Raw genomic sequence first — 21,967 nt, 5'->3', positions numbered from 1 at the left:
ATGAGGCTTTTGCACCATCTCCTAGGCTGAGCATCTGTTCAGCAGCTGAGGTGGATATTTAGATTCCAAAGCAAATCTTAGTAATTTTGGATACGCACAAACCCCTTTCTCCTACGAAAAGGGATTTTTACAATCTGTGGTGCTCCAGAGCGGAGAGCCACCTGGTGGGTGCGAGCAGCAGTGTGTTGCTCTGTTCACGTACAGAACCTAAAATACTCTTGTTTACAGTGTTCCTTTGGTTATTATTCTTAGGATTTCGGTTTGCAAAGTCTTCCCGGCCTCCTAATTTTTTATGCTGTTTTTTCTTCTTTTTGTTTTTGCGTTTAGTTTTTTAGGCATGCAATTGTAGTTATTCTTTGCCAAACAGTATTCACTAATGAAGCTTATTGTTAGAGCTGGACAAAGTGTTGTAGCAAATAAAGGAATCACTTTGAAGAGCAAATTCACTTGCTCTGAAATATCTTGCAGATGTAGACCCAGTTCACCAAATAGTTTCATGTGAAAACAAAATGCTTCAGCCAGATGGATGCTTGAGCTAGAGAAGGGGAATTAGTATGTCTCTGCCTGCTGGCTCTGGGGTTTGAGCACTGTGACAGACTGGAAGGGACTTGATTATCCAGTTCTGTTAAAATCCACCTTCTGCAAGACTGAAGGCTGGATGTAGGCTGAGGAGGAGGTACCGATAACCAGATTATATGACATTCTAAACAAGGGTTTCCTCACTCTTCCCCATTGAGGTTGTTTCATTGTTTATTAAATACTGACATAATTACACAAAAAAATGAGAGCAGTCTGAGATTGATTATCCAGCCATGTGGTTGGGGCATTTGCTGGTTAGGCAGTATATGCATCAGCATTCATATGAGTTAGTATCTATTAATACAGTGAAAGAGCATCAACAAGTGAAATGCAAAGCACACAGCCCATTATAGCAGCAGGGCAAGTCACTTTCTAGGGAGGTAGGAACTGGGAATTCAGATCCCCTCAAGCAAAGGAGACATCTGAACTTGGAGCTCCTGAGCTATAACTCCCTGAATGGTTGAATGAACCCACCCTTTCTTCTTGGTTTTGTGAGTCCAGGTTTTATTCAGCATTGTTCTTTTCACAAGCTTCTGAAACAGGGTTTTCTCTCAGGGCAAATGAAATGTGGGGTTTTTTTAACAGAAAATGCCCTTTTTTAGGCACCATAAGAGAAAAAGTGGGAAAAATCTATATGATCCACATCAAATGTGGATGTTTAATTTAAATCTTGTTTGATTCAGCTAAGTTTAAAAAAACCTCACAGCCTTATTTCTAAGTGAGATACATTTTATTAAGTACTCATATTCCTACTGACATTTCAAAAAGAGCATTCAAAAAGTGCTCCACCTATATCAGAGTTTAAAGAGAGAGTTGGAAATTCAGGCATTGAATTTTCCAATTTCCTAGTCTTGAAGACAAACAGAAGCTTCTTTCAGAATTTTGAAAATCCTTTAGCCTGAGAAATATCTGGGAAGTTTTATCTCTTTGCAGGAAACAATGGCAAGTATAGTGATTCTGTTTTCTATTGTTTTAAATTATCGCCTCTGTGTAATTAATTAAATTAGCAATGCAGAACTGCTATGAGAGAGTTCAACGTGCTAAATAATGTATCTCTTTTCTTGGAAGACAGGTTGGAAAACCTCTTATTTATATCCTTCTGCAGGGCAATCCACCTTTCTCATGGTGTCTGGAGAGCTACTTACCACACCCTCTCCCCATCTCACCTCATCCCCTTCTTCACAGCACAGTTGCATTTGTCTGAGCCTGCATAACGTGCCCCCCACTTTCCTGAAGAGCCAGGTGGACTGCATATCCTCACATCAATCACATTGCACACGTCTGGCTGCTCTGACCTCGCTGCTCATTCATCATAAAGATCTAATGTACATTTTCTGCCTGCAGTCTGTTTCTTCGCTGGTCTCAGGAGCACAGAGGGGCAGCTGTGGGCTGAATGAGCGTCCTGGCAGGGTGCTCACAGCCTCGGAAGCACAGGCTAAGCACCCAACTTGTAGAACAAAAGTCAGTCCAGAGTTAACATCCAGCCTCCTCAAATTTCTCCATTTTTAAAATATTGATCCTTCAACAGAATTCTTTCATATTTTTCGTCCCATATTTCTTTCCTTAGTTTTTAAAAATGCATTCTCATACTTTCTATCAGAGGCATCTGAATGTCAGAGTAACAGTAACTGTTGTTCCTCTGCTTAGTACACGAACTGCTGTTTTGTCCATAAAATCTTTCAACAAGACATCCCACCCTCTCAGAAAAAAAAATATTGATAGAGAATCCTTTTCATAATATTTAAAATTATTATATAACCTTGTTGCTATTTTCACTGTAAACACTATGAAACAACAAAAAAATGTGTTTGCTGGCATTAGATAATTTCTTATGTTGGACATTTTAACATACTTATCTGAGATAAAGTATAAACCATGGCAGATGTTTCAGAGTAAACCTTAACTGCTTTGTACTTTTCACCTGGTTTGTTATGTGCAGAAGTTTTTGTTGCAGTTCTGTCTTACAGATTCAGCTACTTGCTGTGAGCATTCAAGCAGAGTTGCTGCTTTTACAAACATGTACATCCACCTGTCAACACCATGTCACATTAAACAGAGATTGAAAAATTAACATTATTTTGTGAGCTAGGTCACATGTGATCTTAAGTCTGATGAAACAAGAAACTAGGACAGAGCCAGCTTGTGCTCCTAAAATTCCCGCTGTTAAAGTCTAAAATGTATGTGATTATACAATTTCAATTGGCATGCCTCCTATATCACTGGTGATTCAGAAAATTGCAATTTTATTTGGAATACCATTTGTTTGACTTGTAGAGAACTGTACTATTACAGGAATTGAAGCAAAGGACTACCACATTCTAAACATCCATAAGCTTGTTACTGAAGCAAGTTCAGCAGAGTGCCATCAACATGGTAGTGACTGGAGCACTTGACCCGAGAGGGGAGGCTGAAGCAATAGGTCTCGTTCAGCCTCAAGAAGAGGAAGCTTCAGGGTGCTTAACATCAGCCTTCTAATACCTACGAGGATGTTACTGAGAAGATGGGGTGAGCTTCTTCTCGAAAGTGCATAGGGGGAGAATGAGAAACAATGGGCACAAATTGAAATGACAAAGACAGAATCTTTTTCACGGTGAGCATAGTCCTGCGTTAAAACAGCTTTCCCAGAAAAGCTGTACAGTCTCTGTCCATTTTAAGATTGAACTGGATGAGTAACCGGATCTAATTTCATAGCTGACCCTGCTTTGAGCAGTGGATTAAACTAGAGACAGATCCCTGAGGTCCCTTTCCACTAGAATTCCTGTGAACCTATGATACATTATTTTAAAGGAAAACTGTCTAGCAATATGTGAGAAACATACTTAAGCACAATATTGACACAGTAAGAGTTACATGAGAAAACCTCGAAGGTTTAGCCATCTCAAGAGACCTCCAACAATGTCACGCTAAACAGGATTTGTTCTGATAAAGGAGCTTTGCCATGATTATACCTAATGATCCCTAAAGCCACAGGAGAATATCTTTTCCTCTCCTTGTCACAAGTATGGAAATATCTACAGCAAGGTTGACATTGGGAAGGAATAATTACAGTCATAGGAAGTTCTGACAAGAGAAAGTCATGAGTGTCTCGTCCTCGTGTAACTCTGGCTATGCACTAGAATGGGTTGATTCTGCTTCTACCATTCTTTTTTAAAAATGTAGCATAAAGAAGCTAAATATTTTTAAGGCTCATATGTTTTTGTAAGATTTCTGGAGCTTTTTACAGAGTCATTTGAATATCATTTAGATGTAAGATTCATGTTAAGTGGACTTGTTTCTGCTCAGTCTGAAAGGTCTCTTCTAGACAATTTGCTGTGGCTGTCATAGTTTTCTCTTCCTCCCCAGCCGACAGGATAAAATCCTACATGAGATGTGCTTACAGATTTCATGTCCTGTTGAGTTACATATTTAAAATACAGGTTATTTGTGGAGACAGCAGAACAAGCTCTAAACGTAACTTCTCTTTTCTGTATGCTTTAACTACTAGGTATGGGGAAGTTAATTTCAATAAAGTGCTTCCTGAAGGTTTCTTCTTGTTCTTGATGATGTTTTTTATGAATAAACAGAGACTTGCTCTAAGGTAGTAAATCTGTGCTTCAGTCAGGGATTAATTTGGTCCTGGATTTATCATGTCATTAATTTAGCAGCTATGAACAAAAGTGATTAAAATCCAAATTGAAATATTCAGTGAAATATAACACTAGCATAGACTCCAGCAAATTGTCAAATTATGGGTTTCTGCAAAGAATTCTTTTTAGGCATATAAGAAATATTTAGCTGACAACCTCTGTATATGAGCCTTTTCAGGAATAATTGCTTTGAAAATGAAGAGAACAGCCACAAAGTGTGAGTCACTACATGCAGTTGTGAAAAACAGAAACTAAATATATCCTACATGCTCTAATAGTCATATATGAAGAAAGTAGAAACCTTCAAACACTTTTGTAGGACAAACCTCCCACTTTCAAGTATGAAGTCTACAGATAAATATAATTCTAATAAATAAAATGTGTGGTAGTTAATGAGCATACCTTTGGAGTTCCACTTTTCCAAGAAGCAGAAAATGAAACGGCCTGAACACCTTTTAGGTGTTTTGAAAGAATATGAGATTACCATTCCTTTCAGACATCACAAAACCAGCAAAGTGTTCCTGTCCTTTATATTTTCTTTAAAGCAATTTGTGAATACCTATATTATAACGAAATATTATGTTCTCAAGGATACCTGAGAAAAAGTACAAAGAGCAGCAAAATTTGAATGTATACAGACTTGAACAACTGCATACATTTTCAAAGGGTTTTCTTACAGTATCTATCTTGCCACAAGACACTAAGTGTTAAGTATATCACCAGAAAAGAACTTACATATATTATATAAACTGATGATCCAGGCAATCATTACTCTATTATCAAAAATGCATTGTGGTATTATTACCTTACATTTTAATAGTAAAAGTCAGAGGATGGTGGTTTAGTTCTGCTACTTTAGTTCAAAAAACAGGTAACAGTTCAGAAAAGGCTGGCATTCATTGGTTAGAAATAAACAAAAAAATGTATAGATTTGATCTAACAAAAAATGCCTCAAAATCAGTATGAAGGTTGCATTCCTTAACCAGTTCATATAAAAGTTGTCGTGAATATTTAGGTAGCAAAATTTACAGACGACCACAAGTTAATCAGTTCAGTTAAATTTAGGAGAGTTGTGAGACGATTTATAAGGACTGAGGAAAGAGCAGCAAAGAGAAGCATAATGTAAGAGTTTCCATTTTGAAGAGCAATTTTATAGGTGATAGCGGTGGTAGATGTCTGTGGCTCACAGTGATGAAAGTGGAAAATATAGGAAGGCAAGAACAGAGAGATGAAAGAGAAATTTTAAATAACAGGACAACAAAAATCATAAAAGGGTTTAGTTCAGATGCTTTCTAAAAACTCAGAAAAGGCATAGGAGCTAATATGACAGCAGTATATAAAATAATTAATGGTGAAAAAGGCCAAACTGTGAGTATTTACTCTTTCTAACGTGACATAAGCAAACTGACAGCAGAAGCCTTAATTTTATCAACACATTTTTAAAAGATAAAAGGGTATACTTTGCAGACTGTGCATAATTAATCTGTTGAACTCACTTGTGTAAGAAATGCAGAAGAAAAACGTGCACGAGAAAAAAATAATAAAGAGTCTAATCTTTATAGAAGTAATAAAGACTTTACCGTTACTTTGGAGAAAACCAAAATTCCAGCAGCTTGAGGGAAGGGTTGTTTTTTTTCCCCAGAGAATATGGTTAGCTAGCAAGTTTTCTACACTTTGCAAAGCACCTCTGGAAGCAGCTAAGTGAGCTATCGGTCTTATTTACAGTGACAGTTCCTTTGTCTTTGCTGTAGGGCAGTGCAGATATATCAATTATCCCCAAAAAATGCAAAAACATTGAGAGAAATTATGTCTTTAAGTGCCGATTCACACCTGCCTTTGTGAAAGATGAGCACAACTTCAAAATAGCAACTGCACTAAAGACCTGACTTTTTCTGTAATGTTCTATTTAAAGTCCACTTAAATGAAATTAAATGCTCCTTACTAGAAGCAATAAATCAATTTTTTATGCCAATGAAGCAACTCTACTACCACAGCAGAAGTTTGTGTTGCTTATATGTTGTCATGACACTTCTGGGTAGGTCATTCATCCCTGTTCCCCCTCCCACTCCAGTTCTCAGAAGCACTTTAGATATCAAAGTGTAAAGTTGAAGCTTCATTTCCTACCACATTTGTCCTTTATATTAATTCAATAATTGTCATTTACACCATGAAAAAGTGGTTTGCAGCAAGGTACAGGTAGGGTCTTGCGATGCTCAGTACAAAATACAATCAAAGGTATTGATAACCAGGGTAGTAGATTGACAAAATTGTCTGATAACTAACTCAGAATTCCAGTTAAGTCCACTGGAGTGTAGTTACTGCCTCTGTGACTTCAAACAATCCATTTAATCTTTCCCTTTCACAGTTCCCCACTACTGAAATGGCAGAATCATTTTTTTCTTCAAGATATATTGGAGGTACTCCGTATTGGGATTAGGAGTGGTAAAATTTCTGTAAAGATATATTTATTTTTAAAACCATCTATTTTAGGGTACCATTTCTTCACTCTACAGCGGGGGTTAAAACAGCATCATTTTTTATAACTTTATATTAAGATGAATGGTAAAATTTCTTTCTGATAATTCTTGTCATTCTCACAAAATTCCTTTGAAAAATACATGGGTTTCCTCCTCTTTTTTTTTTTTTTTTTTTTTTTTCCCAGCCAACTGAATGATGACACAGATAATTGAGCAGTTTCATATTCTACCAAATGCAGCTTACCTCTAATCAAGTGTTGTCCATGTAGAGAAGGATTAGAATATTAAGGACTTAAAGTCAGGATTAGCTGTAGAAGCTGTCTTCATCCTCAGGAAACAAATTAAAGGCACTGGCTGTTGATTGAACGAATTATTTTGAAAAGTCAATGTAGATAGTACATATGCATCTTCCCATCACCATCTTTTCAAAAAGTGACTAGTATATGAATGTATGACAGCATTACTCCCATTTAGAATAAATTATTTGTTTACTGTGCACAAGCAGGCAGTGGAGATCATTTTATTTAAAAAATATGTAGAGATCTGTTGGTGGTAGTTCAGAGTGTTGATGACCATGCTGCCTCTTTATTTTATTACCTTCTTGGCTATTTGAGTCATACAGTGATTTATCAAGAAATATTTAATCTACCTTGACTTTTACCACATTTTGAACTTGTGTTTCTTCTTAAAGCCAGCAAAACAGCTGATGGGATTGATTTCTGTGCCACACGTAATTAAATGTTAGACCAAAAATAGAAGAGGATTAGACACTCAATGGCCAGTGATTTCCGTATTCCAGTACACCATCTCAAAATTTCTCAACCTCCTTCCTAATCTGCATACCCTGCCATTGGCTAGCTGCCTGCCTTCCTCCCATTTTCTTCACTGCTGCTTAGCACATGGAGAACCGAGTCCATTTTCAAGTACTTGCACCAGTTAATAGAAGCCCAAATTAGGTTTTGAAGCACCTTATTTCTGCATCTCATATCCTCCAGTTGACAGCTATACATGAAGGTGCAAGGTACATGAAGAGGTGACTTTTCCTCTCATGTTCTCTCTTCCCACTTTGGGTTTTAAACACCACTGTAGTCCAGCAGGTTAGGGTACTCAAGTGGAAGATGCTGGGTCAAGCTTGATGAGGTGGAAGAGAGTTTGGAGCCCATCTCTCCTCCATCCTGATAGAAGAGAGTTAGGATGGGGGAAGGGAAGAGGAAAAGGACACTTTCCCTTCCTTCCCACAAGCTGTGTTTTACACAAGGATAGGTACTGTCTAAGCAGCTTTACCAAATCAGACTGCACAAGTCAGCCAGTTGGACAATGTTTTATAGTAAGGCTGGTCATAAGACAGGCTACAGGTAAGTTAATTTCCTTAGGTGCTATGCATGCACCTAGCTGCAGAAACAGAGGTGCCTACTAGAAAAGTTTGCAGAGGAAAAAGAGGTGTCACAGGAATCAGGTGTCCACAGAGATGGCCTCACAGGTACTAGTGACATCAAAATGACGGACATGCATCCTTGAAACCCAGCACTCATGTCCCCTTTGTAAATACAGCCTTGAGCATCTTTGTGACAGTTCTCTCTGCCTTAATTGTTCTGGTTTGTTGTCTTTGGTCCTGGTGAGAATAGTCTCATAAAATGTCCTCCATCTAACACATTTAAAAGAATTGCTTGCTATTTATTCCTGTGTCATGTTCTAATGGCTGTGTTTGAGAGGGGTTTGAATTTTCATGATAAATATAAATAGGTTTTTCATTGTATCCTTATCTATTCTCCTCCAAGTAAATTGCTTTTAATTATTATTTAAGGTTCAACTCTAGTTACTGCTAAAACAAACGTCTACTTCTAGCTTTAGGACTGAGAACTGAGCTGCAAATAAACATGAACTGAAATAACGGAATCAATTACTACCTTCGGTTATTTTACTGTTAATCTGGGTAGCCTTTATATTTTCAGAATAATAACATCCAAGTTCATTTTTAGCTGAAGTAATTTTTTTTGATTGAAATTCTTGCCTTCTTCTCAATATTCAGAACTAGGTCTTGCTTGAGGCAGTAATTTAATTTGTAAACAAATTTCTTCTCTAAACTTTGTCCCAATGTGACTTTTGAACAGTTTGTGTGTGGATAGCTGAAATAATACATTATTAACAGTTTATTAGTTTCAGCTGACATATATCTCCTTTGGTGTTATATGTTGAATAGATTTCTTATGGTTGGAGGCCATGATTATAACCTTTGTGTTTCAGATGGGCTGAACACATGTAGTTCTGAAGTTAAACATAATAGCTTCTGATTGGCTTGGGGAGCTTTGGATTCAGTGGGAAATTATGACCAGGTTTCTGTAGTCTTACAGCCTCCTCTCAGACATCTATATCCCTTTCCCACATGCCACAAGTAAAGGATTGCCTGTCGCTCAGCCTCCCACGGGCTGAGCAGCCCCGGACCATACGGGTGATGTGGCTGCCTCCCTAGCGCTTCCCAGGTTTTCTCAGCCTCGTAGCAACCTGGCTGTTTCATTCTCACCTCCACCACCAGAAAGGAAGGAAATCACAAACAGCGAACGTGCCCACAAATGCCAGGGATGCAAGGAATTAAATTTATTAGCTACCTGGAAAATGTTCAGAGATAAGGAGAGAATCTCCTTTGGACAGGAGAAGATGGGACAGTGGCAAGGGAAGCAAAGGAGCTGGTGGCAGCAGACACGTGGGTTCTGAGTTGGCACTACTATTTGTTGCATGGAGGTGCATTGTTCATGGAAGGCCAGCAATAGCCACAGCGCTGCAGGAGGTATGTGGGAATACAGAGCCGTGATCTCAAATTAATCTAAATTCTTAATTGCCTCATAGACACCTAAGTGCAAATTAACCTTCTCACAACCTCAGTGTGGTTGCCACTTCTCCTTGCAGGCTTCTGAAATCCTAACTCTCACACTTTTGAGATGCCCAAGTGCCATTTCTATGGGAGAACTGCCTAAGCCTTGTTTGCTGTTGAGCAGCTGAGTTCCTCCACCTCTGCCAGAATTCACGGGCTGAGCACTCCTCCATCTGATCTTCTGTTTGCACTCTTGGAGCACGTTGTTTGCATTGGAGGACTCAAAACAGAGATCACAGCAGTGGTAGTCTCTTTACTCTAATAACCTGTGGGAATACGGGATGCACATTTATAAATTTTTCTCCTGCCTTTTATCACGTTTCTTAGAAAGTGCCTTGGCCTTTCTGTTTACATGATCAGGAGCTGAAACTATCACATCCCTTTAACCAAGTGCTCAATTTTTATGAATCCCTGTCTAACATTGTTCCCCTCATTTTTACCAAAAAAAAATTAACATCAGATCTTTCGGTTGTAACTTTTGATATCCTAAGTCCTTAATGTGAACCTCACCTCCTCCCAAGGACATTGCAATTTACAACAGATTGGGCATGGAAACCAGAGGAAATGGCTTTGATTTTGAACGTTATTGAAATTTCTATCCAGAAGTTGAGCATAATCTCAATGCTACAGATACACTCTCAATGTAGGTCCCACAGCAGTTTAAATGTAATTGTAATGGTAGGCTTTATTTTTGAAGACTTATTTTTTAATTGGAAATCAAATCCTTGCTGCCTGACTGTAAGCTGCTCTCATTTATGTAAGTGTAGAGCAGCTCCAGTCAAGCCACTGGAGTTGTACCAGGGCCACTGAGAATACTGTCGTCTTTAGAACAGTATAAACTTATTAGGATAACTGTTTGATCTTATAAGTGAATTCAGCAAGCTAAAATCGCCCTTCATCTAAAGCAGATAATTACATTAGGGTTAAATTAATTGATTTATTTGATGGTTATATCCTGGAGCCTGCCAGGATCCTGAGAGTACCTCTCTCTTTACTGCCTCGCTTGCTTCCTACGATGAAAGTGATGGGACTGAAAGAAATATGCAAGTTGCAAATGCAAATGTGCCACCACCCACTTCTCTGTTATTTATTGCTGTTTACATAGCAGCTCAGGTTTGTGTGACATATCAGGCAAGTAAAGCGTCAGGTTGCTGCCTGACAGGATAGGAAGCCTGATTGTTCACCACCTGGTTTAGGCATTACTGCTTGCACAAAATGAAGGTAATGTGTGCATAACCTGATGGCAAATTTAAATTCTTAATTCGCCTACTCTCCATTAGATTTGTGCTTTATGCTGACGGTTCATGGAAGTATACCAGTATAAAGGATGCATGCTCTACCAGCTGTGCTCCTGGAACAGGAATCAGACGTGATGAAAGTTTGCTATTGTGACAGTAATGGAGCAGGAAGGATAGCTTGCAGTTGTGGAATGCTTTTCAGAAGTGACGTTTAGAAAGGCAAAATGCAGATGAGAAAGAAGTGAAAATTTGCAAGGAAGATCTTTCACATACCTCCTCTGCTTTCCTTTCTTTGTATATGTTTCCTTTTTTACCTGTATTGTATATTTTATTTCAACTTGGATCTCTGATGTTTTTAAAAGTGGTTGAAGATCACCCATACAGCAATATGGGTCATCCATTCATTACTGCTAGGTGCACTGTACATCACCTCAAGTACCTTTATTTTTGTTCCAGACATCAGTATACAGACAGTCATATGTTCGTTTTACCTATTTTCATGTTGTTATAACCACTGGTTGAATATCAGGCTTCTGGTAGCCATGTTCATCCTTTAGACTCTTCTGACAGTAGAGTGTCTGTGTAGAAGACACAGAGGGAGAGGGAGAGAGAGAGAAAGAAAGGAGAAGACACATCTGGGATCTATTCCAAGAGTGAACAACATGTCAGTTGGGACTTGGACCTTATTAAACCCCTGCATCTATCAATCAAAAGCACTGATTCTGAACGATCAGTCTTCATTAGCTCCATTTGATGCAGACCTATTTGTTTAAACACAGAGTGAAATGAAAGAAGTCATAAAAGTCAATCTGTTTGTTGAAACTCTTGCTTCTGGTAGATGATATGGTAATTTTCATTGAAAATTGAATTGTAGAAAGTCATATGAATGTGGCTAAACACAACCTGGGAGACTGTTCTAAGAAGAATATATTCTGTATCTTGGGAGAAAAGCAAAACATCCTAAAATCTAGCAGTTGCTATGGAAATGCTTAAATTAAATGTAAAGCATGCATAAATTTTCAATATACCCAGCACTTTGGGAATTGGGGACATATGTTAGGGGAAAAGCCATATACATAAAAACTAAGCAGAAGATATGGGATTTATTTCTGTGGATCTGTGTATGGAATATTCCACTGGAATATCTGTACTTCATTTTGAGTGCAGACCAATGCCCACACTTGAAGACCAAAGTATTTCTATGCAAACTTCAGGATAAGCCAGAAATTGGACTTGAGCTAATTGTGCCACCAACTATTCTATCTTCACTTGCAGCACTACAGTTTGGCCAACTTTGGGCAAACATGCTGAATATGGAGTCACTTCTAGAAAGGCTCTGTATACCACCACAGAAGATCACAGTATGTGATTGACTCTAGCTGATCCTGTGTGGAACAGAAGGGACAAGATGACTTCCAGATGTGCCTTCTGACCTCAGCTATTCCATGGTTCCCTGAAGTTGGAATATGTGAATAGCCTGATACTGTGTTGCCCTTCCAACAGTGTCCACTGAGATACAGCAGTTCTTCAGAATATATAGATATAAAGTGAAAAAGACAGGAAAGGACACTGGGCTAAGTTCCACTCCATTACACCCATACTCTGTTCACTATGGATTTGACATAGACTGAGGATTTGAAAATATGCAATTTGCATGATACTCCAAAAATTCCTAGTTCCCTCACAAGACACTCTTCTGGCCGTAAGAAGGAATCCTTGGGGGCCATGCTTTTTGCCAGGTGCTCAAACTGTTGGCTGTCTATGCACTATGAAGAAGATGGCACACTGTGGCTTCTCTCGTGGTCATCTTCAGTAAGTCCTGGACTTGCTGTACATGCAGAGACGTACCTGTACGTGCTACAGTATCACAAGTGACTGGCTGGATGCAGCACCTCTAAGGAACTATCAAGAATGACTAGTATTTTGTATTATGGCACATAGGAGCTGCCCACACAAATCGGGCTTACTGTACGAGATACTATGCTATCACTATTTGACATAGTTAAAAAACGTAGATCTAGAGTGAGGGTATAGCTAAAAAAACCCTCCAGGTTTCTGTCTATGATGATGCTGTCATGATGAATGTCTAATCAGCCTGAAGGCTACAATTTACAGAAGCATTCTGAATATCTACATGCTTGAAAGACATCTTTTGTAAGATGATTTGGTCTTCTGTTTTGATCTTCTTGATATAGATCAGCATTCTAATGAATCTTCAACTTGCAGCTTCTTAAATGTCAGTTTCCTCTTTAAAAAAACAAACAAAAAAAACCCCAAACAAACAAACAAAAAAACCCAAAAACAAACAAACAAAAAAACCACCACAACCCTGTATCAGAGAAATGTCATATGAAACTAGACACACTTAGACACATGTATGTTTGATAATGTAAGTTACACAGTTTAATCTAAGTCTTGACTTAGGATATGAAGCACCTTCCCTCCCTAGGAACTTTGTGTCTGTCTGCATCAGGGTTTTAATTTCAGAAAATGCTTCTGGAATGGTTCTCAGGGATGAAGACAAGAACTGGCACCTTTTTCAAGTGAAACAAAATCAGAAGTGCTCTCCAAAAGTATGCCTAATGCTCTCCATCCATGGATGGGTATTCAGACCACATGAATTTGTTTAAATCGGTATGCCTAATCACAGATGTGATACAGGTGGTGATTCAAAGTAGCTGCAGTTGAGGAACCCCCTCAAACTTGAAAAATGCAAAAGATCACAGGCATACTCTCGACTCCACTAAAGTGAAAAATAAGATTCCCATTCACTTTGGGGAAGGCATATTATATCTAAAATAGGCACTCTCCCCGCTTTGGCAGCTGGGTGACAAGAATGAACAACTATAGCAATCAATTTTTAGATAATGGTTACTGGGTCCAAAGTCATAATATACTCAGAATTGCACTTATCCACAGAGATTGAAAAATACATCCTTTTGCACCCTTTAGTAAAGACACATTAACCCTGCTGGGAAGTCACATTAATGGAAAGCTTTAATAACATCATAGCTTGTTTCTTTGCCACTGTCCATACGCACAAAATAAATTCCTCTGCTAACAGAGCCTGCACCTGCCTGTCTTTTACAGCCATTTTCAACACTATTTTGTACAGATGTGAGCATTCATCATTTGTTAAAAAGTGACATGATGATGGGGAAAAAATTGTATTCAGTCACGTCCTTTGTCTGTGTCTTTATTACTTCTATTTTTATTGTTTCACTTACATATTGATGGAATGCTAATGGTTGAAGGTAGCCATTCACACATGCAAATAAGCCCTCATCCTGTTCCGGGGTACTGTATGTCTGTATAGGCAGGTGTTTGATCAGGGAATTTCAGGTATACAGTTGTATTAATCCTCCACCAAATAAATTCTGCACCAAATTCTGGCAAAAAAATCCAGAAGCAACAAATTGTACCTGGTGGATTTGATTTCAGTCTATCAGCTATATGCTGTGTCTTTGTAACACGTGGCATAGGCAAATTATTTTAACCATAGAGTTAGATGTTACTGGATTCATATGAGACTATTGTGGCAAAAGTAGAGACTGTATAAAGAGAGAATCAGAAGTCGTATTTTTTAAAATATGTTTGGAATAGAAATTAAACTACAACACCTTCAATATAAGAGTATCATTTTTGATTAAAAATAACATGTTTACACAGCTAATATAGATCAGAGAGTAATGGAGGAAGCTGTTATTGCTTGTCACGAGAGACACTGGTCCTCAGGTTTGATTTGATCCACATGTGAACAGTGCATACCTCAATGTTTAGATTCATGTTCACTTGATTCAATCCAAATTGCATATTGTGACTATTTTATTTAGTACTTGAAATCAGTGTATTTAAATATACTACTTTGTAAATTGAAACCTTTTATTTAGTCATAATTAGCAGATATAGTAATTAAGATCCCATATGCTTTATTTTTTTTGGGGAAAAAATATATTTAAAGAACAATAAGAAGTTAATATGCATCCATAAAAGTTTAAATTCATAGGGCCAGATTGTGACAATTTGCTCATACAGCACTAAGGTACCATTTAACATTCAAATTAGGTAATGTGGACTATCTGCTTCTGAAGGGCAAGATTCAAATATCCTTGTTAAAATTTGGTTATACTGAATTCCACATGTTACCCTAATTACTACAATGAGAATTATTTGTGGAATATGGTACTATTTAATTAGGAAGGCTATCACAAACTGTCTGTAAGGAGTGGGTTCATGTAAGTTTTAACTCTGGTTAAAGTTAAAGTCAAAGTCAAGGCTTTTCCTTATAATGTTTACCTGGTATAAATCCAGGTAAAAACATGAAAACTCTAATGTTCTGAAATTTAAGGTAAGACTTTGCAGTTTTTTCCTGAAAATAATAGTACTAGTACTTTGAACCAACTTGACTTTGGTGGCAGTTTTAAAATTTTTCATGAACAACAGATGTTCTAATTCCTAAATTGAATGCAAATAAACCATGCCACTTATTCATTCTACATAACATGTAACTCTTGGAGTTTTAACGGGTTAGGTAAATCATGGTCTACTTAAATTTTTACATTTGTCCATCCTATTGATTTGATATCCTAGGACTGCTCAGTGGAAGAGAAGTGTGTGAGTAACTGTCATATGACTTTCCCTGTCTGTTCTTACCTGGATGGGAACACTAGATGGATTTATTTTTTTTTCAAGCTGATACTCACCGTTTTTATTAAGTCAAAATCAAAGTGATGCACTTCTATTTTGCCTGGATAGGAGTTCCTGTTACTAAAATAATAATATAGTTTCTGATTCCTATAAAGGTGAATTTTGTAGCCTTCACCCACCTTCTAAGAAAGTGGGTTTTGCATTTCTAACAAATCATTGCTATTGTTTAATTTGTTGTATTCAATGCCTGATGTATTCATAAAGTAACGTCAAGGTGATTGTGGGAACATCAGGCCTTGTTGCCATGGAAATACACCTTTACTTACACAAACATGCTTCAAAAAGAAAAATCTTTATAAAAGTTCATCAAAAAATAAAATCGTTAATACAATTAGAATAAAATTTTGCTTTTTGGACAGAAAAATATTGACCAAGTCACAGAAATAACTATTTTCTGGGTTTTATTTATTTATGTTAACTGGGAGTCTGTGTATGAGATTGATGCTCGGTCGGTTTATATCTCACTAGCTGTCACAGACAGCATCAGAAGGAGATGCTATTTAGGGGGAGCATTTGAACCTGGCCACTTTCTGCTTTAACCCCTTCCTCCATTTCTGCTTAGTTTCGCAGGCAAAAGGGAATATTTTTCACCACTATTTCACATCTTCCCCACAGTCTTCTCAAACCAACATGGTCTGATGTTTCAGTCTTCTTAAGATTTCAATATTTTCCTTGTTCCGTTTTTCCCCTCCTGATCAATTTACCAAATGTCTTTACTGCCGTTTAGAGAATCAAGTGATCAAGTGTTGTCACCACTGACACTTTTTCAAGCCTCAGATGAGTTGTGAACACAAACTCCAGCTTCAGTTTATAATTGGTAAGGAAAGCTTCTTCCAGCAGAGGAGCTAAGATGTCTAACCTGCCAAGTTGGATCATTTGGACGTGATGTTGGGGGATATGGTGTCGGGGAAAACCTTGTAGAGTAGGGCCGATGGTTGGACTCAATGATCCTGAGGGTCTTTTCCAACCTGAATGATTCTGTGATTTGGCTCTTGTGATAGCTGCTCCAGAGATCCTCAGTGTAGGTTTACTTTGTGAAAGATCAACTAAGAGCTCTGTAGCAGAACATTCTGCATTTTTCTTAGCTTGTCAAAGCACAGCAAAATTGAGATTTCCTGAGGCCACACCACTGCTGCTTAACCTTACGCAGCTATTTGACCTGGTGCAGCTCCAAGGAAATCCTCTAGCACTGCAGCACCAGTCCAGTGCAAAGTGCCAGAAGGTTGCAACTCCAGCCTTTCCTCAAGTCTTGTCACACTGCTACCTTGAAGGGGATAAGGTGACAGTGTAATAATCACTCAGGTAGCTCAAACAGAAGAGGTTTGTCCTGAAATGTGTGGCAGGCCAGTGTCTATGGGTGGATACCGCAAAGGAGGTGAATGCCACGTCAGACGAACCTAACTGACACCAACCATGACTGCTCAGAAATAGGCTGCTCTTCATGCCCTCGTGCTGATTCTGCCTGTCTGCCGGTGCTTATCTTGTCCTCTGCCAGTCCTCCAGGGAGCAATGAAAAATGGTATGAAAGAACAAAGGCACTGATCCATTTACAGTTTCTTTTCAATGCCTTAATCTCAGAAAGAAAACTTGGGTGTAAATGTAAGCCGTCAGGGGTTGTGCTGAGAAAGAGTTTTTGAGGGCTTTCATGTCCATTCTAGAAGTGCTCTAGAAGAATTACACATGCTCACATGCTAAAATAAAATTATGTAACAGGCATTCCTAAAAAAATAACAGGAGGAATGATAAAATCCCTAAGTACACCCTATTACAAAAAAGGATGGATAGATTCAGAAGACAGTGGAAGCACTTTACCTCAAAAATAACCACCTCAATGAATTCTTCGGGGCCAGTGAAGATTACAAACTTTGCTGCCAACACTGGATCCTGAAACAATCCTTTTATACTGACAGCTGATACATCTGTACTGGGAAGATGCTTGTAGGTAAGATCATCTGTATCTACCAGAACAACTTACAGTTCATATGACAAGAAAAAAAATGTGTGGCTATAAACATACACTCTATATTTAGTTATAGAAAAAATATGAAAATATGTCAGAGAATGGTTACAGATCAATGCTTCCTATAATTCTTTAGGTTGAAAATAAGCATTTTGTCTCATCCAGATCTTTTAATACAAGAATTCACTGAAACATAATCTTATAAATAAAAAAATGTGCTGCTGTCAAGAAGATGTAGGAATTGCAAGGTAGAGTAGGTTCAGAGTTACCTGCTTGTACATATATAGCAATATATACATATATATCAAACATATGCTTCAAAAGTAAAAAAAAAAAATCAGCTATATGATATGGAGCTTAACAATGTAAAAAACAATTCTATGAAAATATAAAATGGATTTTATGGTTGCTAGGTTTTGTTTCATGTTGGCTTACTTTCTTATCAACTGAAAATTCTTCTGTCGTGTACCAGAGCAAAAGACCTGCAACATTTAAACTGTGTGGTAGACTTGTGTTAAATGAAATCTGGTCTGACAGATGCTGAAAGAAGATAAATTATTTAAGAAAAATGTTGCATAAAAGTTTTACTGAACTGAGAGAAAGGAAAATTCCCATGACTACCTGCTTTGCTCTGGATAACGTCAATAGAAGTGGCAACACTGAAATAGCTATTTGTAGAAGAAAGTTGTAATGGAAAAATCAAAGTTCTCTGTAACTGCTATTCTTTTTGTGTTTTGAGGGCATGTAACTTTCAAGGTAGCTTAGTGCAACTGTTATTGGTTCTTACTCGTGTCAACTATTCCTATGAAATCAGGAGAAATACTTGGTGAATAAGATTTCAAGATTATATCTTTTCTTTGCTATAGCTATTAAACTATCTTAACATCTCTCTATTCATTTAGAATAGAGAAAAGAGAAATTGAGAGATTTTATGGGTATTATGGTGGAATTAATCCTGGATATGGCTCCAGGGCCACCTTGACAAACATAGTGTGCTCTATTCCACTCTTCAGAATTCAGGAAACATGCTGGTCCAGTGGTACAATGAAGAGCAATGAGACTTTTTAAAGAAAGAGAAAACATGTCCATGGTAAAAATCACTGGGATTGGCTTATCAAGGACTACATTAAGAGATTACTGGGTCAAAATCTGTAAATATGAACATAGGAACAAGATTTTGTTACATAGCCTTTCAATTCATTAGACAAAACATAGTAGAAACTAAGGGAACCTGACACTAAATACATTTTAGAAATAACGAGCAAAATTAGGGTTTGGTTTTTTTTTTTTTTTCAGTCAACAGAATTGACTCAGCAATAGCTATATAGGTTCATCATCACTGACTGTTTTCTCTAAAAAAGGTGTTTCTAACTGGTTGATGCAAGAGAAAGCTACATCCTGTGTTTTACTGAAGATGAGACAATTATAAAAGTGGTCTCATTTAACTGTAATGCAAATATAACTATGGAATTCTAAGCCTTATTTCTAAATCCTTCTTTAAGGCAGGAAAGCCATCAATTTAAGAGTCCAAGAGTAATTTTAATTTGCTGAGGGCTACATCTTTCACAGTTGAAGCAGGACTCTACCAAGGATGAAGGCATACTTTAGTCACCTATACTCACCTCCAGTTGGTAGGCTTTGTTGGCATAATTATGCCAGTAAAAGTTGTAAATATGTGTGGTTCATTCATTGGTGTCATTCTGCTCTAAGATAGGATCAGTTATGCTACCACGTGTGAATCTTCAGAAGTAATCTGCCAAGATCATGGATTTATACTCTTATTGCTGATGATATTCCTTACTTTAGATATTGAGATATTGTTCTCATAAAGCATTGAATAGTCATAAGATTCATAGACTTTTAAGAAAAAGGCAGTCTCAGTGAGTTTCCCCATGAAGAAAAGTGCCAAAATGTTCTTGTTGACCTTTGTTAACTAAAGAAAATCTCTTTTTAATTCAAAATAACCTTTCTTTTCAAAATGCAGTTAGGTTATATCAAATAAGGTTAACAGTTTTAAAAGGTCAAAACCAAATTAAATCTTTTGAAGTAATAAAAGTATTTCTGTTGACCTGACCTTTATTTATTTATTATTCATCCATTCAAATTTTTTTTGATGGTATGTAAAAATGTTTATATCTGAGACATTACTAGTGTTGCAAGGTGGGAGACAAAAAAATTAAATCTTTGAAATTCTTATGAAAGACAAATGTTTTTATGTACTTCCATATATTAAGATGCACCTTATATTTGACTGTCAACAAGAAAATAGGAGTTGAATTTAGACACTGTAACTTTTGTGATAGGAGGGTTGAATCACCTAATTCTATAAATACTTTGGAGGAGATGTAGATGCTTCTGCTTCAACCATTGTGATGTAATTATTAAGCTAGTCTTAGCATTTGAGAATGAAAGATTTTCTCAAAATTTTTGAAAACGAGGAAAAGACCTGCACTTAGTACAACAATTTCTTAATTATGTCTTAGTGTAGTCATAGAAATAGCAACAAAATCCTCCAGTAGTGGGTTGATGGACCATCATCTAACCATTTTGGAGAGTATAATAAAAGAATAGGTGAGGAAATTAATATGTCTTTCATGTTGAGAAATAGTCCTTTTTATTTGCCACAGCCCAGAAACATAGGGGGACAGTGATGTCCGCCAGTGTTTGCCTCCGAAAATGTCATACAACCCTACTTTATGCTTCTCTCTTCTCCCACACCACATATGTATGTTTTTAATCCTAAAGGGAAGGGATTTTTCACTTTCTGCATGAATAGAGTGTCCATTTGTCGTTGTCACAGCAATGCAAATAAGCATATTAATAAATATTATCATAATCCATAAATCAAAGGAATTATAGCACTAAACAAAAAATATAAGATGATTATAGAGGTGAGATTGTTGCCCTCCTTGGCCTGAACAGCTGGGTACAATTGAGGACCTGAGAGCTCTTCTTGTTGGGAGGAGCAATGGATGATAGATTCTGTTAGCTGTTGGATGCAAATGCAGCTTTTTTGCAGGAAAAGTGCTAAATCCTGTTTCTCTAAGTGACACAGAAAGAACGATAAGTCATATGCTTGCTTACAACTCAAAGCCTACCTGCTAGAAAGAGCCTCTCTCTTGGATCCTGCAGGGGCCACCCTAATACCTATGCCTTCTATGGCTGTCCTGTGCATTTTGCTCTGCTGTTCTCCTTTATGCATTTGCTGTACTTCCACATTAACTCTGTCAGTTTCCGTTACCATAAGCAAGGAGGCATTGAATTGCTCCAGCCACCAAGAAGAGTAGCTGGCGTGGTCTCCAGCATAGCAGAAAATCTAGTTAGGAGAGGAAAAAAAACTAGAAAAAACTGCAAGTCCAGGTTGTCAGCCACAAGTCTGGGCAGCTTCACAGGAAAGGAGGGAAAAATATTCTTCCTCAGTTTGTGAAGCTGATACCAAGAGGTGCACATTTCTGGAAGAATCTGTGTAGCACAGGAGGGTCTGGGTAGTAACAAAGGTGTTCATTCCTCTAACCTGCTTTTCTTAAATATCTTGGCCCTTTGCCCTCCCTTCAAAGAAAAACACATGTTCTACTGCTGAGAATACTTTAGTAAGTCTTTGTAACACTTGTCCTGCTGCCTCCATGCACATACACAGAAACGTTTCATTATTCAGTCCCTAGATATGTAATTGGGGCAACATTCTCTGAGGAAATAATATGATGTAAAATTTCTACTGAAGAGATCTCTGAGTGCAGAGTGGGAAGGCTTAGTCATAGTTGTTTGAAACACTTCAAGATACAAGATGATTTTGCCTTTTCCCTTTCATTTCTAGTCTTCATTTGTTTGCAGGGATCACAGGGGTTTCTTTACTCAGTCTAATCTATTTTTTTTTGTGGTTTACATTAATGAAAATAAATGAAACTGCTGGGATTAGGGGATGATAGGAATAAAAATATCAAGAAAGCTCTGGGAACCTTTTGGCTCTTAAAAAACAGTTTGATTTAAATAAAAACGAAGCACCATAACAGCAAAATAAAAATCATTAGATAAAGTGATGTTATAAATAATGCTGCTAAGAGATTTTCTTTACAAGTAAATGTGTAGACACATTTGCAATAAAAGAGCTTATAAATAACTCTTCTGACATTTTATCGTCTTTCAATCACACTAACTTACAGTACGTATGCTTATTGCTTTATGGAATTATCTGTGGAAGAGACAGATGGGGAGCGAGAAAGTAGGTTTGTTTTAAAGATATTACAGTGTGACTACCACTGTGACTGTATTACAGACCTTATTCTTTTGGGGTAGTAGGAAATACAGTAGTTGTCTCTAACATGTTTTCTTTTTTTTTTTCTGTCTTTCTTTCTTCGCTCTCATCCACATGTAAAGTTAGACCTAGATTCTGTATTTGTAGAAAGTTGAGTGATGTAAAATATCTACAGTAATATCCTTGAAGCCCTAAAATGTGTTAGTAGTTTTTTCCTTGGCTTATGTGGTACATCTATTTTATGTTTTAGAAAACCAAA

General features: G+C 37.4%; 1 protein-coding gene and 1 long non-coding RNA gene across 5 annotated transcripts in view; one reads left to right on the top strand and one right to left on the bottom strand.

Moving 5' to 3' along the window:
- Positions 1-21,967, top strand: part of GABBR2 (gamma-aminobutyric acid type B receptor subunit 2) — a 483,193-nt gene that overhangs the window by 412,599 nt on the left and 48,627 nt on the right. The window lies entirely within an intron of this gene.
- Positions 1-21,967, bottom strand: part of LOC141957607 (uncharacterized) — a 31,478-nt gene that overhangs the window by 2,179 nt on the left and 7,332 nt on the right. Inside the window, exon 3 of the long non-coding RNA XR_012633130.1 lies at positions 6,927-7,036. This is a non-coding gene — a long non-coding RNA (uncharacterized LOC141957607). The remainder of the gene's footprint in view (positions 1-6,926; positions 7,037-21,967) is intronic.

Source organism: Athene noctua, chromosome 2 (assembly GCF_965140245.1).
Source record: "Athene noctua chromosome 2, bAthNoc1.hap1.1, whole genome shotgun sequence".
Classification (NCBI taxonomy): Eukaryota; Metazoa; Chordata; class Aves; order Strigiformes; family Strigidae; genus Athene; species Athene noctua.
This window is presented reverse-complemented; position numbering and strand designations above follow the sequence as displayed.